General features: G+C 42.3%; 1 protein-coding gene across 1 annotated transcript in view; it reads left to right on the forward strand.

Moving 5' to 3' along the window:
• CD247 (CD247 molecule) overlaps window positions 1-21,372 on the forward strand; it is a 49,597-nt gene that overhangs the window by 18,167 nt on the left and 10,058 nt on the right.

Genomic DNA, 21,372 nt, shown 5'->3' on the forward strand with positions numbered 1-21,372 from the left:
AAGTGGAAATTAATAGTATCTTTAAATTTTTCATTACGTGCTGTGCTGTTGTTTGTAAAAAGCCCACCTGGACTCCTGGGAGACAGCTACTCCCTGTATAGCCAAGGGAGAACAGAATAATTAGATTTAGATTTGTTTTTATCCCAGCCACAGGAAAGCAAATGTGTGCATTAGTGTTATTTTGAGTTGCATTAGAGTTATTTCGAGTAAATACTCAATGTTAGATTTCTTTATATGACAACATTTACAAGTGCATTACAACTTTGATTTAATTTTCCTACTATATGAAAATGCATGTGTATTTTTTATAGCTTAAACTACCTAAATTCTGGCAATATTACCAACTATTCATTGCTACTGGATAGTTTTAAATGACCCAAATATGCTAAGGAATTTCAATAACCAAACTTTAAAGCAATATAACCTATTACAGCCTGTTTTCTTATATCCTCCTGGTTTAATCAACCCAATATAGATAAAGAAGCATTTAAGATAAATTTATATAATCATGTTACCTCCATATTATGTTATTTTAATACAGCATTGATATATAAAATACCTCAATATGCTGCATGCTAAAAATAAGTGTATTCTAATAATGTTGAGGCTTTCCAAGAGAATATATAGCTCCTGTCTCAAAGATGGGCTCTGGGGCAAGTTTTTTATTATTATGGCCATTAAAATAAGGAGTCCCTTTCATACAGAAAAGCAACATCAGTCATCTGACCTGCATCTTTCCCTCGGAGCTCTGAAAAAAAATGGCTTTTATCATCAGACTTTGTCTCTGCTTACGGAAATACAGAAGTAGACTGGGATAATTTTTAAGAACTTCCTAAGATTTTTCAGTCGGGTGCCAGGTTTGTTCAGGTCCTTTGTTTGTAAGGCAGAGCAGGCACTGAGGAACATGGAGCTAGACCTTCCATTTGGGATGGATAAGTGAGACCTCAATGGTTGCACAGAACCAGGCCCCCCTCTGTTGTTACCTGGGATTATGTGGTGGCAGATGGTTTGAGTTTGGCTGGAATTTTTTTCCTGGGTGATTTAAAGTTGGAGAGCTTTCCTGTGGGATGTGTGTGGAGTGGGGAGAAAGGGTAAGATTAAAAGGAGGGGAGGAGAGAACGAGGCAAATGTTCTGTCAGGGTTCGGCTTCTTGCAGAGACAGCCGAGGTGAGAACAAAAGGGGAAGCATCAGAGGGTAAGCAGCAAAGCCTAGGGTTAAGGGGAGAATTGTAGGGATGATGGCCCAGCAACTTACCTTTATATCACCCTTTTCATGTTAGAAATGATCCTGGGAAGCCAAGCTGTGCTTCAGAGGCGAGATGCGATTCAAACACTGCTTTGATGGTGACCCCTAAGGCAAAGGTAGAAATGACCTTCCTAAAGTTTTGCTTACACAGATGAGGACGAGCACAGAATCCCAGAGAGAGCTCTGGATTCATCTCATGAGGGTTATGGTGGTTGAATCTCACACAGCATGAAGCTGTGATGGCAGCACCTTCCTTGCAGGTGAGTACAAGGTTTGGGTAGACATACATGTTGTCCATCAGAACTGTCCACACCAGGGTTTGTTTTCCTACCTTTGAACACTTTGTGTCCTCAGGTATTTCAGTTAGTCATTGTTTGCACATAAATCATCCTTCCTGTTCCTCACTGGCTGGTAAAACTGGGATTGAACCATTACAGGGTCAGTTCTGTGCATGACACAAAAGCAGCAAATGTGCTGCTAATTCCCCAGAAACAGGGAGAGCAGGGATCAGTTACAAATCTGTCCATGTTGCACTTCACTGGGCTGACATGTTTCAGGATAAATTCTTCGGGAAATACACGAGAGAGGAATGTGGAAAGAAAGATAAAACGCAAAGTAGCTTTACCAAAGATTATGAGGATAACTAAACTGATTACTCGGTAGATTATTATTAATTATCTCCACAAAGGAATGGATGATGGATTTATCTGAATCACCTTTCCTGGTGCTAGACAGAACAGAGAGGAGGGAGCTATTGTACCTGATGGAGTAAAGGTCCTGTAAAGTGCACAGTGAAGCTCACAAAAAAGTGTCAGGAGGATGTGCAGGTGAAAATTTGGGTCTGAGGAAATCATTAGTGAGCATCTGTAAGAACTGAAATGGATATTACTATTTAATATCATGTTTAATAACAATGGCAGAAAAATGTGAATAAAACCTACAGATGACACAGGCTAGGAACAGGTCCTCAACACAGATGCAGTCTGCACTACCAGACAGAATTTCATGGACATATGATAGACATACAATAACTCATGCAGTGTGTCCCACTTATCTTTGTTTTAAAAATTCCAGAATATGACTGCTTTATTTCCCTGCAGATGATGTCTTTAGAGTTAACCCAACAGTGGTAAACTGCTTAGCTCATGGGTTCCCTTCCCTCCTGTCAGAAGTACAAGAAAAAATTACATGTAAGTTGGTATCTGAAGTTCAGCCAAAGTGTGCACCAGCTTTAGTGATGTTGGAATTCACTGACTGCTGTGTGAATGACATAATTCTTAAACTTTTTAAAATAGAAGACAAGTATTGCAGTGCTTTTTATCCTTAGCTATATTTTACTCAATAACAAGGCATCAGGTCACTGTAATTCAGATATGTCAGAGATCTCATGTTTGCTGCTGTGCTGCCTTCTGCCTCAGTAAACAAGAGGAGATCACTGTTTCCTCTTTAAAACAAAAACAGAGAATTGTGTTCTAGTGTTTCCCCCACTTCAAACCTGTTGTCAGTTTAACCTGGATTTCCCTGCCCTGCTCAGTGTTTCCCCAAGTGATTTTCATTGGGTGTATCACACATGCATTTACCTTCAATGTGTTCAAATGCCTATCAAAAGAAACTCATTAATAGTATCAAATATGAAATACTTAATTGTTATGAATATATCAGCATTGGATCCTGTTCCTTGGAGGGAGCAGAATGAGAATCTTAGTCTAATCCAACTTTTTGTTGTTGTTGTTTTTTGTTAGTTTGTTTTTTGTTTTTGTTTTGTTTTTTTTTTTTGTATTTTCAGTCAGTGCTGAAAGCATAACAAGTTTGCAGGGAAATGTGGCTCTTGGAAGGAAGGTGGTAGATGAAAGATGGTGGCTTGGCTTTTGTGGAAGTGTCCAAAATGGGCATTAATCCCTGCCTTGCTGCATAACTAAACAGTCCCATGAACCATTTGCTCAGTTCTGTCTGTTACAGAATTGCCAATGTGTCATATTTTTCTCAAGTATCCTGTGCTTTTGTTTTAATTTGCTTTTGAATGCAATCTATTTATATAACCCTGACTTTTTTATTTTTATTTTAAAGTGTGTAGGGTTGGCAGCTCAGTACCTCTGCTGTTTCCACCACGTGCTATCTAAATTCGCTTTTACCTTTTCAGTAGTCATGTGCTTGCCTGTGTCTACTCGTTTTTCTGTGTCCTTCTGTGTCTGGCACTGGAGCCCTTGCTGTGTTTGTAGCTTTGGGAGCTGCTGAATGCTTCTCAGTGGTCTGCCTCAAGTTCTTGACCTCACTGCACCTCGTGGATATTGGTCTGAAATTTGCAGATGTGGAGATGAACTGGAAAGGTTTCTGCAGTGGGAAGGGGTGTAGTGGCAAGGAGGTGGACTTGGGTGGGTCAAGTTTCTGTAAACTCCACCAAGAGGCAGAGCAAACCCCTGCTGTGACTCTGGGGCACACCTGAGCAGGGGAAAATCATCCTGGCACTGCGGGGGCTGGAACCAAGCAGCAGAAAAGCCCACGGAGAGTCCGAAAGCCTTGTGTGAACCGGGGTGTTTGCGTGGGCGAGGCTGCCTCCCGTGGGGTCACCCTTATCGTAAACAGGAGCCAGCAGCCTGGCTGGGGCTTGCCAGGCAGAGCTGGGTCACACCAAACTCACTGCTGGCTTTGTGCTGGGTCAAATCTGCACTCTGGGGGGCCTGTGCCACTCGCCCTTGGGATTCCAGGCTTGGGATGTGGGTCTGTGCAATACAGGTGGAGGTGGGAAACATCCCAGAGAAGATCCTGGGGTACTAAGTAAGGGAATGTTTTAAATAAATGGGGTTTTTTGCCATTCCATAGTTGAGTTTTCTCCATCAGAAACAGCGTACACTAAATTAAAATTCAGGATGCTACAAAGTTTCTTGTATAATTGTAGTTAATTAAACGGATAAATTATGACCTTTCAATACCAACGTGGCAAAGAGATGTTACTAAACCATACCAGAACTTTGATCCCAAAACAGAGAGACTCTTTTCTGGAGTCAAGTGGAAACCTTTTATCTGTGTAGTTTGGTTTTCTTTAAAGAGTTTTCTTATAACAACCAGAAGATTTTTTTTGCTTTAGAAAAGACATATTGTTTGATATTTAAAAATGAGACTTCCTGAGAATTAAAAATTAAATACGGCATGAATGTGTACATGGTTTTATCTTTCCTTTGATATTTCAGAAAAACAGCCCTCCAAAAAATCTAAGTTTTAATTTTTCAGAAGGAAAATGCTTGCAAATTGTAGTCACCTCCAAGGAGGTGCTCTGAGCTGTTGTGCTCCATTATGGGAAAAAGACAGAACGTTCCTTCTTTTTTAATAATACAGTGGATGCAAGTCAGCAGCATGAAGTATTAAAACTGCGGTTTTTGCCACTCTTTAGTGCCACAAGATGTTGTTTCTTTAAAATAAAACCAACAGGAGTGTTTGCAGTGAAATCATCATTTTTATTTATAGCAAGTTGATAAACGTAACTTGAACTTTTTAGCATGCAAACTCAGCTAACAGTCTGGGGCACCGGGAGATAATGAATTTCCATCACTGGACTGTCTTAGAGCACACATACCAATTTCTGCAAGGTGCACTGGGACAAAAATAATTGAGCTTTTCAGCTTTTTTGGGTGAGTTATCAGGTTCATCTCAAGGTCGAAAAGGATGTTCAAACAGGCAATTAGCAGTTTAAGTTAAAGCTTTGGTTTGCTGCTTTGAGGAGGATGTAATCTGGGCCCTGGGCAGTTACTTCTCCTTTAGCACAAATGAACATGTCAAGCATGAAATTTAATGTGTTCTTACTTTTGCAAAGAAAAATGTTCTTGTAGCGTGGTCTAAATACCAAATGTGACATAATATGTGCTCCCAATTGAAGACTTTATGGTCAAAAGAAAGAGAGAAATAACGTGTTATTTTTTAAAAATGCTGTTGTTTTAAAGTCCTTTCTATCTACTTCTGTTAACAATTTAGGCCTTTTTATTACAAACATTAACAGGCTCTACTTCATGTAGTTTGTGTACTTTATCATCTTGCTTTCTGGTGCCCTGTAACTTTTGATATTTGAGGCTCTGCTATCTTTTAGGCTCTCCTAGTGCAGTATTTTGAAGGAGAGGTGCCACATGTTCTCCCACAGGCTTTGTTTTCAGCTTACTGATTAACTATTTCGCTTCTGTGACTGGGCTTTGACAATACCCAGTAGATAGGAGCATTATAAATAAACAAACAGAGAAAGAAGCAAACATCTGATTTCATGGCTCTTTTCTCCATGCACTTACGGACACACAGTAAAGCACCACACAAACTCCCCAATAACCTAAGGTAACATGTGCTGCATTCATTTATTATCCTGATTTTTTTTATCCTTCAAAGAACACATCTCTGTCATTAATTTCTCACCTGTCTCAGAAAAGTGCTAATTTTTCTTCAAACCCTGGCTGCTGGGGTTCATGTGGTTGACCAGGTCTTTACGGATTTTTCTTCGAAAAATAAGTATACCACTTTTTAACTTCTCAATGACAGAAGAATGGGGAAGAGTGTATGGCAAAGAACCTGGTTAGAAAGAAAACAGAGGATGCTGCTCTTCTGTCATGATCTCGGAATGTGAGGTGTGAATGAATGTAGTCTGCAGCATTTTTGATTGCCTGTGGTAACGCATGTCCCACCTAACAGATTGCTGAAATAGGTAAGAGTGAATTAGGCAGATCTAGCACGTGAATGTGAGCACTAACAAGTGCACGTTGTTTTAAGCTTCAGCGCTGTCCCTGATCTAGTTGAGTTGGCATTTCATGAGTGCTGGCAAAGCCCAGGCTGGATGCAGGAACACATCACACCCTCACCCAGAAACACAGATTCTGGCCAGGGAGAGCAGCCCTGTCTCTCTTTGTGAGATGTGTCCTTGCTGTGTGCCTGGGCCATCAGCTGTTCCCTGGCCACACCACTGTGTTCAGGGATGATTCCTGAGCTGCAAGCAGGGCTTGCCCGCTGCTAGGGCTGTTTACCGCCAGCAAGAACAGGACAGAAAATGCTGAACAGATGAAATGCTTTAATTTTCCACTGTTTTATCTGCATTGCTTAGATCTCTTCCTTTAAATAGAGGAGTAAAATTATAAATGAATCTGTAGTTCCTCTCCGCTGAAGTGGAAAATATGTTATTGTCTGTTTTTATGAATCCATTCCAATCTGCTTACTCTTCTTTTCCATAGAGAGAAGAAATGGCTTGGGTGAGTGTATGTAAGTATAGGCACACATATAAAAATATGTGTGAGGGTTATGTGGTGTATCCATGAATGTAGATATATATAAATACGTGTACATACACCCTTGGTCTATGGTATTGCACCTACGTTTACGTGGAAGGGAAAGACAGCGAGCACGTTGCACCTAAGGGAGTGAAAATGGCAATGGGTGAACCCAAAAATTTGAGGTGCTCACTTAAACTGGAGAGCATCACTGATTTGGCCAAGTCCTGCAGCTCTGGAAGGTGACAGTAAGGGAATCCTATTATATCTCTGTATTTCTTCCAGTGTATCTGTCACTGGCTTATCAATAGTCTCTTCAGGAGGAGAATGCTCTGAGGCTACATAAATGCAAAATAGTGGGGCAAAGGCAATACCTGCGTTGTCAAATTGAAGATGTTTATCGAAAGTTCAGTATAGATTTTTATTCTGATTATTCCAACTCCACCACGTGTTTGGAATGAAGGGACAAAATGTTCTTGAATAAGAAAACCTTCAAATGCAGATATTTTGACGCTTTTGTATCTCTGGCAGCAGCTAACATCAGAAGTTCTAAAATACCACAGCTCTGTGAGCAGTACTGTATTTTGCGATTACCTAGAATTTGTATTTCTTATGAGAAAGATATAGCCTAACCTCATAAGTCTTGAGTTTAAACTTCTGAATGACAAACTGTGTTTTGTTGCTTGCTCAACAGGAGCCAATACAGTATATTCCAGAGAGCACAAACAGGGCTTTTTTTTCCCCTTGTCGTAGTCAATTGACTTGTTTTTCCCTAAATCTATATAGTCAATTATTCAGATTGAAACTTTCCAGTTGCTCATTATGAAGAAGTGGGAGTTGGCGAGAAGTATTCAGAAAATTCATGCTGCGATTCATGGTCCCACTCATAAAAGAGAAGAGAGAGTTTGTTTATCAGTGGTTATTCTATATGGATGTGAATTTGGTTTTGTGTCTGGCAATTTTGAATCCAGAGTCAAAGCTGTCTTCTAAAAACAACGAAAAAAAGAAAGGTATTTTGCCTTTTAAAAAAAGATGGAAGAAGAAGGAAAAGCGACTTGTCGCCTTCCCTTTCTGCCTTAGCCTGTCTGGCAGCATTTGGACTCACGCTGCCCTGTCGCAGCCTTAGTTTGGCACTACAACACAAGATCATTTAGTGTTTTTCTTTTTTCTCCAAGCTCCCAGGAGGTGCTGAGAGCCAAATATTCCAGCTCAGGCAGCAGAGGTGCAGGACATTCTGTGCCGAGGCCTTGGGTCCCCTCTGCTGAGCTCTGCAGGCATGTCCCATTTCATGGATGAATGCAGTAACTCCTGCAAAGACAGTCGTGTTCTGAAAGCAAACAAACAACCTTTTCCACCACCCTTTAACTTAAGAAGAAAAGGTGTTGGTGTGTAAGATTGTGTCATACACGTTTTGCCTGGAGGGTGTCAAAAGGGCTTCCTTTGGATCTGGACACTTCAAAGGAAGAGCAGTCCCTGCTCATGCTGCGTAGTGGGGTTGGTGCGACGCCTCTTTGGTTGGCTGAAAGTCTGTGAGTCTTTCTGCAGCTCTGACAGGGGCACAGGTGGGACACTGGTGGGACCAGGCTTTGCTTCCTCTGTCCCCTTAAGGTCCCAAGTTTGGGAAGACGATAACCTGTGACCCAGACTTAAGGTGTTGCCCTGTTTAAGTCAAGCTCTTTTTTGTTTGTTTGTTTGTTCGGGTGTTTTTTTATTCCTGCTGTTAAAGAAAGAGAGCCTGAAGAGCCCTGAAATTATAAAGCCTGCTCCTACACTCACTTTATTTTGAGGTAACAATTTTATATCTCAGTTAGAGGAGTTTTCTGCTGCTCTGAACAAGTGCTTTCCCAGACACACCTGGCGCTGGCTGAGCTCAGGAGAGTCTCAGATGTGTTTTTGCCGGGGCGGTGTGTGGGGGGTAGATCCGTATCTGCTGAAGGGAAGCGTCACGGCGCGCTTTGAGGCTCTGAGGGGCCGGGGCGTGCAGGAGTGAGGGACCAGGAGCTTGGTTTTGTTGCCACAGTGTATAAGTGAAAGGGACTCCGTGGGCATGGATCTTGTGGTTGCTGCCAGGCAGGCGAGCACGAGTTCCCCCCTCAGCAGGGGAACAAGGCTGTGTAAAATGTTCAAGCCATTTCATAATCAGCTTCGTAGACAGATCTTCAAAATACTCAAAGCTCTCCCAGAAATCAGTTGTTTTGAACAAGGAAGGAAAGGAATAGGAAAAAAATAAACATGATTAGTGATGCTAACCTTACCAAAGAGACAAAAAGGATGGAGATTTCTGACAGAAGAAGCCAGCCTGTGTTGTGGCATTGGGCCCCAGAGCCAGCTTGTGCAGTGCTGGAGGGGAGCACACAACCAGAAGGTTTCCTCCTCCTCCTCCACTGAGCCCATGAATAAACCAGAAAAATCACAGGTAATCTGCTGGGCAAACAGCTCCTGAGCAGTTCCCGAAATGGCCTGGCCAGTAAATGATGGGGGCTTTCCTGGGGCTACACTGGGATGCAGCAGCAAGGTGTTGGAGCAAGAAAACGCATTTGTTTTTCTAAGAGCGTGACATCAAGCTCCGATTTGTACGGTCCACGCTGAAACACTGACCTGATCTTCTCTGACCAAAGTACGGCACATCTAGAATGTAAAAGAAAGGCGAAGGTAAGTCATATGGCATCTCTGAGACAGTCTGTACAAAGAGGAGTGCATCATTAACAAAACCTGATAAAAGGACAATTAGTGGTCAGGATGGAAAGCTGTAACACAGAGGTGAGCCAGTTGGGTAGGTGTAAGAAATGTGATTTATCTGTCTGCAAAGGATAATAAAGCAGTCGTTCTCTCCTTAACTGTGGCTATAAAGCTATTATTAAAACCAGCTTGGAGAGTGTCTGCTGTGCAATACCCAGAGGGGCAGCAAACATAAAAGTGTGTCCTTGGCTGATGTCATGGCTCCGGGTTTTCTGTTCCTCCCTGAACTTCTCTGAACTTCCCTGACGAGCACTGAGAACACCATTACACTGCAAGTACTTTTTCCTGCTCATTGTCCTCTTTTGTCTAACTTTTTACAGCACAGAGCAATTTTACAAATGGGACAGCACTGAACACTCTGGTAACTATAGGAAATAATTTGATGACATCACTTTGTTTTCTGTCATTTCCCACCATTAAGATTGTCTGCTTAAAATGCACTTTCTTGGCCTTCTGATAAGTACTCAGGAAGTTTCTGCAGCAGCTCTTAGAGTCATTCAAATTCAACACCTTGTAATCATCTCCATGCTTGTGCTATAGATTTTGATTCCTACGTGACCTAATAAGGTTAAAAAGGATATTTTGAAATAAAGTCAGGCATGGTATTGCAGAAACTGCTCTGGTTCTCTTTTGACCTAGTGGTGCATTTGTGGTTTGAGGAACTTGGACAAAAACAACTGGGAGAGTAATGCCAAATTCTCTGTAATATTGCGAGCAGCATGTGGAACTGACTTCTTTCACTTTTACACTTCTGCTCAGTAGCAAAAATAAAATACAAATCTTGACTGAAGATAAGAATATCAATTTTGCTTCTGCAGCTGTAAAGTGAGTAGTCACTGAGCAAAATGACTGTGCATTATTTCCATGAAAATGCTGGTGCCGTCAGACTCCACCACATCAGAATGAGCACAAAACATTTCTGTGGAAATCAGCGGTCATTCAGGGTTTCTGGGAGTCAAGAGTTCACAGGTTGATCCACATGTGTTAATAACATTATTTAGAGTTTTTATTGCTGATTTCAGCACTGCTGGGTAACTTCCTGGATGGTAAAATTTCAGCAGTCCATCTGCCAGTAGAGCCTGCACTTTCTGAGTTGGCAGAAGATGTTTCTGATTAGAAGCAAGTCTGTAGGCAAACAGACAAATGTACCCTCTTCACTCCAATTGCAGTAATCTGCTAAAAGAAATTCAAGTGGCAGAATTTATTTTGTTTTTAAAACATGACTTACTGACACTTCCAAAAAATCTGAAGGTACAACTAATTTTGAAATACAATTTTTGTAAAATCTTAATTATACAGTTGTGTCTTGAATTACAAATTGATTGTGCATGAATTCTAACTATGCCCAATATCTGATATCAGGTTATTCTGCAGGCAGCATAACCAGCTGCAGAATTTAATCTCTTAAAAGGTGCAGAAATACTAATCTCTGAACAGCCCAGCAAGAGGGTATTTCTGTGTCATAGTCAGCTGAGAATTTTAAGTGAAGCAGTATGTTCAGTGTTACACTTTATTTTGCTTTACCTAGATTATAAATAGCAGCAGAAAACTGTCACTCAATTGCTGCTTCTAAAGAGTACATAATAATTTTGCATAGGATTTGATAAGTGTTTTTTCACTTTTTATGCTGCCCCCACTATGATAGTATTAGAAATGTGATAGGGAAAAGAGAAAGAAAAAATTGCTTTTATTGTTGTAAACTACGTCTGAAAACCATAGTGTTTGGATCACCAATTGTTAGCATGGTGAAAAAATAACTGAACAGATTTTCTTTGTCCCAGCTGATCAGACTTTTTCTCTTTTAGGGACTTTTTTCTGATCATAAAGTTACAAGAGTGAGATATTTAACAGTGGGACACTAGAGGAGGATGGGTCTTGCTAGCAGGGAAATTTGGCTTCAGGGGCTTGTGGCACTCGTTTGATAAAATAAAATTGTCCAAGGTCTATGCAGATTTGCTTATGATTTCGCTGTTTGTATGTCATTGTTTTTCCAGCATATGAAATTAAATGTATCTTTGTGAAATGAAATGAATTAATGAAGATAATGTTTGTTCTATAGCTGTATCTACATGTGTATGTAATTTAATTTAGATAAAAACCCAGTATGTGACAGTGGAAGCCATCGTGTTCAGTAAATTTCAGGTGCATGGAATCTGTTAGGAAATCACTTTTTTTGTCCTGCCCAAGCAGAAAATTGACTGACAGGAGAAATTCACAATAATTTTATATTTCCATTTTTTTTTGGTGAACCAGTTTTATATCCTAAACTGTATCAGGTAGAGCAGGTTACAATGCCAGACTTCTTTTGCTTCATGTGCATAGACCTTCTCCTTCGACCTTTGTATTTTGTGCATGTGCTGTGCTGTTCTTCAGTGGAAATGCAGAAATGTTTGGTGAGTTAAATATATATATTTGGTGCTGTGCAATGAGCTGAACCATCTAGTCCTTCCTGCTCTTTTGCCTTGTAGTAAATGTAGCTAACGTAGCTCTTGCAATGGATTTGGAGTAAACCACTGGTGATTTTGGTTGATAAAATGGAAATATAGCTTTGGGATATATTTCTAGAAAAATAATACTTTGTAAATTGAAGGGTTTAGAGGCAAAGTTTTTCTTTGTTGTTGTTGTTGGTTTTGTTTGTTTGTTTGTTTGTTTGTGGGGTTTTTTGGGTTTTTTTTTTTGGCTTCTAAAATGTAGGCATGTGAAAATGAATTGCAGAGGAACAAACTGTCAGGTTACTCCGAAAGCAGGGCAGAATACAGCAAATTATTTAAAGAGTAATGAAAAGGTTTATTTCCAGAAAAAAAAAATTATCTAGGGTCATACTCTCCAAACTTAAATGTGTTAGACTGAGTAAATATTTATTGTAGCGTGAATATTGTGTTAGAAAAAACTTTTGCATTTATCTTTTAATAATTGACGCAGTCTCTGTGTTTCTTGTGCGTCTTTGAAGGTGTGCGTGTGTCGGCTCTGGGGCTAAACTTGCTCTCATTGAATTAAATGGCCTTTGCTAATTTGAAATCAATGATGTGGGGAATGAATTCACCCATTTTGGAATCTGCTCTTTGCTGGGAAGGAAACCAGGACTTTTGTTTACCTTCACTTGCGTTGCTCCCTCCCAGCACAGTCCTCGTGAGTGCTGTCGGCTCCCATAGCTTCCCTTTTTTTGCCTGTAAAAACAGGGCAGCTTCTCCAAGTGGATTTCAAGGGGTAGATTGAAATAATTAATGCACATCTAATGGCTAATTCTGTGGGATAACACTTTGCTTAATGGGATTAATTCCAGGCTTGCACATGCCAGAAACTCCCGGCGGCACAGATGAGGCAAAGCACCTCAAAGTAGGTCCCTGGTACCTTCCCTCTTCCCCTCTGTCCTGTTAGGAACACACAGCAAGTCCAATGTGAATGAACCATGCATTAATCACAGCTAATCCCAGAAAAGCATTTGTATTAAGGGAGGAGAGTGTTTTGTCCTGTACAAGCCCATGCATTGTCTGGCCACCCAGTATTTTAGATAGTGCAATACACAATAAAGGGCTCCGTGGCAAGAAAAACTTGTGATGGATAGAAGTAGAAGAAAGATTTTTCTTAGAGAGTACAAAAAGTAAATTAAACACTGAGGATCCTTTTAGGAGAAAATTTATTTTCTGTGGGCATTTGATCACTTGGCCATTTTTCACCCCATCCAGCAGTTCTGTGACTGCACTTTCCCAAACTGTGCTTTCAATAAAGCTGACCTAAGCTCCCAGTGCTATGAAAAATGGAGCTCATATAAATTTCCTTTGCATTCTAAATCCATCTCAGCTGCACACAGAAAGCAAACAAGTAGAGTTTCCACACAGCCTTTTTATCTCTCTCCACATCCCAGAGGCTTCCCAGTCTGGCTTTTGTGGGAGAGAGGGGCTGTTTAAAGTAAACATAATTTCAAAATTTTCATCCATTTTAGAAGCAGCATTAAAGATCTTAAAAGGAACATGTTTCATGAGGCTGACAAGCAATTAGATGAGTGCAGTGGCAGTACAAGTGCACGATTCTACACTTACAAAATTAGTTGGAGTGAGAAAAATCAGAGACAACATAATATCCCGTCTCAAGTGGCTGCTTCAGATAGGTGCTCTGAAACTTGAAGGTATGAACAGAATTGTTCTGTAAAATACATCTGGTAAGTGGCTGAGAGCTGCTTGCCTATGTTAAGATGGAAAAAATAAATGCAAGGGATCGAAATCTTCTGAAACAGCCATTCCTCCAGGAAACCAAAACTAAATTAAATCTAGTCATAAGCAACAGAATAGGATTGCTCTTTGCTAATTTTCTGGAAAATCTTTTAACAAAAAATCTTGAAGAAAAATCAATAGGGTAAATTTAGTGCTGTGGATAAAATTAATTTAAGTTACTCACAGTAGCTCACCGTTCCAGATTTTCAATGTATTCCCAAGTAATTACTGGAATTAACTTGACAAATTTTAATATTAGTTGCATGCAGCGGGTAAATCGTAATTTATCTCAGTTGAAATACTGCCATAGAATGGTTTGAACTCATGGTGTAAATAAACAGGAAATTTTCTTTGTGATGAAAGATTGGGGTCCTTTTCCTTGGGTTTTTGGATTTTTTTTCCTACAAGTCTGTTTCCACAGAGAAGCAATTAAGAAGGTACCAGCTTCCCGTGCTTGAGCTTTTGAGAGCATTTCAGAATTTTTGATAGTTAATGTATTACTTTTCTCTTACAGTTGGTGAAATAAAAGTGTTGCATAAAGTCATTTATGATAAGGAAATTCTTTCCTCCTATTTCTTCCACCCCTCATGGGAATGTATTGCTTTCTAACAGTCTTTAATTCTGTCAAAATTTATATATAAGCTCTTCATTCTTGCCATTTCCTACCTATGCGTGAGAAGGTGTGTTTCAAAATACAGCACTTTCCCCCCCCCGCCCCTATCCTGTAATGCCATCTGAGATAAGGTTTTCTAAAGTTGGGTGTAGTCCCTCAGGTGGCTCCTAACAAAATGCAGCAGTGGAGATGTACCAGCCACAGTTTTGTCACCTGACAGAGGAGCAGCCTCAGCAGTGAGGTGTTAACAGGGATAAATAAATCCGTGCCCCAGCTGCACACCCATGGCAAAGCCCCTTCTCTTCAACAGTGCTTTGCTCTGCCGTGAAATTTTAGCTGCATAGCTGCTACATGCTATGGAAATGTGAATGCTCCCAAATCAGAGGAAGGGCATTTCAGAAGTGGAAGAAGCAATTCCTTTTTTTTTTTTCTTCAAGTGGAATGTGTGAGGGTCCAAGGAGTTTGGGTTTGTTCTGAGCCCCTTTGCTGAAGGAGTCCATCGGGGACCCAGGCAAAGTTTGTTGTGATATTTCCATTTTGTGAGAGCTCATCCATCGGCTCCTTTTTTATGAGGCCTGTGAAATGCTTCATGTGCTCTTTTCAGAGTGCAATATTCCCCAGTGGTCTTAATATTATTATTGCTGAGCTTTGTTGAGCAATGCTGCAAGAAAAATACGCAGAGCATTAATATTAACCCAAATCTTTAATCACCCCTTCTCTCTACTCTCTCTACATACTTGCTGTTGCACAGGAGAGGTTTTTTTTCACCTGTGCACGCTCTGGCAGAGGCAGGACATGACACACACACACATCTCTCCCCTAAGTGGGTCAGGGTCAGGGGCTGCTGTGAAACCTCTCCCTCCCTGCAGCTACTGCAGGTTTAGAGCCTCAGCCGTTGGGGCCGGTGTCGCCTCCTTCCTGCCCGAGAACCCACGGCATCTGCAGATCATTTAACTCTTTCCCTCCTTGACACCGAGCTGCACTAGGAATTCCTTCTCCCTCAGAAACGGGTGCTGCAATGAAAACACCTTGAGGCTTTGCTCACATTTCAACAGTCTGCTCCTGGTTGTCCTGCTCAAGTAAATCTTGCAGCCTTCCCACCACTTTTCTGCCTTGTGGATCTGCCTTCCCTAGGATTCAGTCACTTACCTGCTGGAAAGCATTGTAGGAGAAATGTGTTGAAAATGTTGAATGACAGCTACCTGGGTTTTGAAAAGTGTTGCTATGAACTTAACCTAAAAAAGTGGATGGCTTTCATTACTGGGGGTTTGGTGTCCTTCCCGAGTCTGGTTCTTTTGGCGCTGGTTAGATCTGGTGCTGTCGGTGAGTTTAGGTGGAAATTGATCCCAGAAAAGGAAAAAAACCATGATTTGATTCCAGTAGGATTAGTTGTGACGAGTGTCCAGGCATGGCTTTGACCATACATCAGGGATGGCTCCTGTAATTGGTCCATGTTGGCTGCAGGGGAAGGAATTGTTCATGGGCTGAGTGTTCTCTGTAAATAACCTTGTGTTTGTCTTGGTTAGGGCAAATTTGGGAAGAAACCTCTAAAGGGGTTCTTCTAGAAAGCAGATTTAAGTGGCCCCTCTCCTAACTGGTTCGGGAAAAGATTTCATTGGAGAAAAATGGAAAAACCAATTTATTTAACAAGCAAAGCATTCACAAGCATAAAAAAATGAATAATATTGACCAATAAAACTTCTCGTAGCAATTCACCCTCCAGCACCTCCACCACCCTTAGCTTGTGTTGTTGTGAGGGATTTTTTTCTGCTCTGCTTGCAGCAAATCGCGAGAGTTGGAATCAAGCTCAGACTGAGACAACAGCCCAGGTGAGGCTCTTGCTGGGCCTGTGCATCTCTGCATTCAGTTCCCACCATTTCCCACCAGCAGGGAAAGCCCCCATTAGCTCAATGACTTCTGGAAGTTTGAATCTAGGATAAAAGGGAGTGGGAATGCCTCATAAATCTCCTGGTTGGGAATTGTTCTTCATGTAATCAGTAGATTTGATTACTGGAGCCATGAGCTGTGAGCTAGCTCTGAAGTCTAACTTAAAAATGCTAATTTGAAGTACTTAGGGAAATGTCTGCCACTCTTCGAAGTGCTCACTGAACAGAGCAACACATCTGATTGTGATCAGCAGCATCTTGTGCCTGACTCCGTGTCTCTTCCTTTAGCCTTGCAGCTGAAGTCTCTTTGGGATTCCCGGGGAGATGAGGAGGCTCAGCTCTTTAATGTAGTCCTCCATCATGTGCACGGGGTTGCAGGAGCTGAAATGAAAAGGCCACCCGATAGTAAATCAGTCCGGGGTGAGTTACTGCTGTGGGACAGAGTTGGTAGGGCAAGGGAAAGGCTAAGTGACCTAGAACCATTTGAATAATAATTCTGCCTCTTCGTACACTTAACACCAGATTGAATTAGACGCTAGAAAATTTACAGCGGGGAACACCTTTTGCATTAACTGGATTAAACTTTTGCTGTCCCTGATGAAGCTGGGTCTGGTAAAAACACTTGTGCCTGATCTAAACCCCTCCCCAAAAGCTGGAAGAGCTACACAGCATCTGCCAGCCCAGCTTGTTGGATATCCACATGTGCGGCTGCCCTGTGCATGGTTTGCCGTCTCTAGGAGGCAACATCAGGCTTGCTTCAGGAAAGCCCTTTGCACCGAGTCCTTGCTAAACTGAGAAGTGAAAGCAGTTGCTTTTTCTGAGAATGACTGACTGTTTTGATGAAGCAAGGAGTCCCCTTCCAGAGATGAGCAAGGCACACCCCTCCTTTCTGTTTCTGACGAGGCTCTGGAAGGATTTGGAGGGTGAAAGGCTGCCTTATTGAAATATATATTCAAAGTTAGCCTTCTTCACCTTCAGACTGAAAAGGTAGATAATTTATTGTTTTCTGCACGTTTCCTCTTCCCACGTATCCAACAGCTGCTGGAGATCCACTTATCTTGCTCCTGTTACAGTGCCCTGGACTTTTTTATTAGAGTCTTTATTCCCTGATGTGCTAGAAAACCATAGAATCATAGAAAAGTTTGGGTTGAAAAGGACCTTAAGGATCATCTAGTTCCAAACACCCTGCCATGGGCAGGAACACCAATGTTTAACCCTTTGCGGCATTATAATAGTTTCCTTCTTTTGACTCTATTTCTTCCAAATAAATCAGAGGGACACTTGAATTATTGGAACTTTGTGTTAGTGCCTCCCTGAAAGGGATCCTAAAAGGACTACGAAGGGCTCACAAGAATCCTAAAGCACCTCTACCTTGACTTTCCATGGGGCTAACATTCATTGGTGTAAAAAAGTGGAAGTTGATGGCCTAAAATAATTTCCTTTTTAAATGCAATTATTTGGGCTGCCCAACATCTGGTCTTGTAACCTGAATTCTGATCATATCAGCAGCTTCCTCTGACAAGCAACAACAAAAACTCTAATGCTGAACTACAAGGGCACGAGCTTTGCTTTGGGCCATGCTGTGTTTCACAAATACGTGATGGAATATTGATGACAAATTAATTGAGCCTCTGCCCTCTGCAAGTGAAGGAGAATTCAGCCTCTGCTTCTTCAGCCCGGGAGAGTCACAGGTTTGTTTGTTGTTTATATCTATGAGTAAAACCCATAGAAATATATAAATACAAACAAACCTGTGTTAGATACATTCTTTATGAACAGGATTATCTGTAATAATTCTAGCTGTAGGCATTTAGTCTGGGCTGCCTTTTCATCTGCAGGCCTGTGTACACTGGGAGTGAAACACCATGCAGGGTACTCATCTCTCTCCTGGATCTGCCCCGAGCCCAGGGCGCTCTCTTGGGTTCAGAATTTTGCTCTCAGACAGCAGCAGTGAGGCAAGACTCATCACACCCAGCACCTCCCTGCTGAAGAGAGGCTGATAGGAGCCTGATGTGGCAGTGGCACCTGCAGCTGTGGAATTCTGTCCCCACGGGGGCTGAAACACAAACCTGCAGCAAGAGGCTCTTGGATGATATAGGAGTGAGGTAAATGCAACAGTCTAGAGTCACAGGGATCACTGCTGGTAGAAGATGGTTCTGTCTGAGAAAAGCTGCCTGCTTTGCCCCAGCAGGCAGCTGTGGCAGCTCTGGGCGGTTGGGAGAAGGCCCTGCAGGATCTGCCTTTAGAAACCTTTGTATGTAAACACTGCTGCATCAATAAATCTCCTGTGCTGGGATTGGTTTTCATGGGCTTCACTGAGGAACTCGGTTTCCAGGAAGATAAAGCGCTTCATTTACAGCTGTGTTACTGAATTTTGGTAACCCCTAAAAGTAAAACCCTAAAATGAATCACTTAATAAGGGCCATGGGAGAAAAAAAAATTTATGGTGGACAGATTTGATCTGGATTTACAAGTAATTCAGCTTTTACGGTCTGTATTTCTCAAACTATTATCAGGAATCATGGTCTAACCCAATCCAGATGCACACTAAAAAGCATTGGAGGAGGAAAATCCTATTAAAAAGAAATGTCCTGGCATGTTTCAAGGGTCCAGGCTGTATTCCAGTGATTCAGCTGATCCCCGTTGGTACTGGCTGCACTGGGCCAGCCCTGCGGGTTGGACCCCAGCCAGCTCTGGGGTGCACCATCCCTCCCTCGTGTCATGTTTTGGAGCTGTGTGTGGATGTGTGTCCTGGGACTCCCCGTGTCTCTCCAGGGCTGGAGCTCAGCTCGCTGCCCTGTGCAGGAGCTGCTGCTGGGCCTGAGCCAGGGGCTTGACTGTGAAACCACGCAGGGCTGTGGAGGCGGCGGCGCAGCTCCCTCCCCGGCCCCCGGGCTTCCTCTGCTCGGCTCCGGGGCTGCTCTTGGCCTCTCGCTGCTGCTCTGTTCTCGCCTGCCTGTCCGCACCTGGTCTGAATTGCCTTTTTAAATTTTTTTTCTTTTCTTTTTTTTTTTTTTTCTTTTTTTTTCTTCACCCATACTTCAGAAAGTCAAAGGCCACGGGGGGTTGTTGCGGAGGTGCTGGCAGAGCTGCTTTGGGGGTGTGAGTGTGGAGCAGCATGAGGGAGATGCCAGCCTCGGGTCCAGATGTGGGAGTGCAGGGACTGCAGCAGCTGGAGAGAGCACCCAGGCACAGAGGAGAGCAGGGCTGCATTGCTGGGTGGGAGCAGGGAAAAGGGGGGTGAGGGAAAACACCCAGGCTTTGGAAGGAGGAGGTGCTGGGAAGAAACTTGTCAGGGGCAGAAGCACAGCTGCTGACAGAGTTCCAGGTGTAGGCAATTGGGATTGAGGAGGGCTGGAAACCTGGGCAGTGCTCTGCTCAGCGACTGTCTCCTCTCAGTTCTGGAATATTGGAAAGACGCTGTGCAACTCCCCGTACGCACTGGGTAACCTGTGAGGTTAGCAGAGTGGGAATCATCAGTGAAATATTTGCTCTTTGTGCTTTGCTATTTGTTTTCTGTTTGTGCTTTGCTCTGCGTGACTGCTCCCTCAGGCCTGGCACGTTTGGCTCTGCCCAGCTCCCATCATTAGCTTGTCCTCTGTGACCTTGCCCTCAGCCTCCAGCCCATGGCTGATGAGGGACAGAAAGTGCATTTTGGGGGTGCCTAAGGGACTGGCCTTCTGCTTGGAAAAGGTTTTGAATCACCTCTCCACCGGTGATTTAAAAACCCAAACTGCTCCTGTTCACCTGAATGGATGGTAACTGTTTTAACTGCCACTTGTTCATTGTGCCTCCTATCTCTTTGACCTTTCTTTCAATAGGCTTTGTACCTTCTGTCTTTTTCTCTCTCTCTCACTTTCTAATCCAGAAACCTGTTTCAAACGTTATTATTTAGAAAGTGCTTTGTATGTTTTGTTTTGTTTTGTTTAAGAATACAGAAGTCAAATGTAAGGAAGGAAAGAACATGAACTAAGAGACAGGACAAGGGGAAGTAGCTTCAAGCTGCACCAGGTTGGATATGAGGAAAATTTTCTGCACCAAAAGAGTGGTTCAGCATTGAAACAGGCTCCCCAGGGAAATGGTGGAGTCACCATCCCTGGAAGTGTTCAAAAAATGAGCAGCTGTGACACTTCATGATATGGTTTAGTGGGCATGGTGGTATTTGGCTGGAGGTAGAACTTGATGATGTGGGAGGTCTTTTCCAACCCTAATAATTCTATTCCTTTTATTGGGTTTTTTTCCTAAACATTGGACTTTCTCATAGTCTCAAAACATGTTTTTCCAGGAACAATCACGTCCAAAGTAGCAGGCCTTCCCGCCTGGAACAGCTTTAATCCATGAGCTGGGATGCTGGAGGCCAGGCTGCCCCACATAAGCACCGTGTGGGCACTTGGTTGGCTCTGCAGAATCAGCCAAGGTTGGCCATGGCACAGAGCCACAGCTGAATCCCCTGCACCTTGACATCTTCTCCAGTCCTCTTTGTCTCCTGCTTCAGCTCCTCCTGCTCTGGGGGTTTTATTAGTGCTGGAGAAATATTGGACTTGAGGTGATTGTATGAATGTGCCTGGCTTTGGTACAAGAGGAGGGGATTCAGGGCCAGGATACCCAAAGGGCACCCAAAAATGTTGCCTTCAGCAGCATCTCAGATGACTCCAGGCTGGTGTAAAATATTGTCCTGTGAACTGGTTAGAAGAAAAGCTCTGGGAAGGTAATCTCAACTTGTTTGTTGGTTTAATGTACAATGTTGGGCAAATAACCTAATCTCTGTCTCTGTTTACCCCAGATATATGAAATTTTATGGTTCTGAGGAAGTGTGGTGGAGGATATTTTTCATGAAGTGCTTTGAACCATATTTTTTAAGTGATAGAAAAAGAGGGGGGAAGAAGCAAAACCATCTAGTATCCCAATTTATTTCCATGGATTTGTTTCTAAATGCATGATTTAGGAAAAAACTAATGCGAGCTCCTAATTCAGACAAACAAACAAATCTACTCTGTGGTATTTTTTCTGGGTGTGTGAGGCTGTCAGTGGGAAAAGTGATTGTTTATCTTCATCAAAGGGCTTCTCAAGTTATTGTTAATTTTTGTCTTTCTCTTTTGAACTCCCTCCAAATCTGCACAGAGCGCAGCTCAGATTAATTTTAAGGCGTTGGTTTGTTTGTTCTGTTTTTTACTTAACTGTGCAATACAGCTTTTCCTTGGGGGATGGACCTGGAGCTGCATATTGGATTTAGAGTGACTTAGCCTTTGATTTTTTTAGCTATACTTTGTGAACTTTCTACATCTTTATGAACTGATACAGGAGCAGTTTTATCAGCTTTATCTGCTGAAATCCAACAATATTAAAGTGTCCTGCTGGATGTGGGCAGTGTGTAAATATTTAAATGGAGGCTGAAAAGATGGAGACTCCCTCTTTAGGAGTCACATGGAAAACATGAGGGGCA

Source organism: Chamaea fasciata, unplaced genomic scaffold, assembly GCF_029207755.1.
Source record: "Chamaea fasciata isolate MVZ Bird 193981 ecotype frontalis unplaced genomic scaffold, bChaFas1.0.hap1 SCAF_2, whole genome shotgun sequence".
In the NCBI taxonomy this organism is placed as follows: Eukaryota; Metazoa; Chordata; class Aves; order Passeriformes; family Sylviidae; genus Chamaea; species Chamaea fasciata.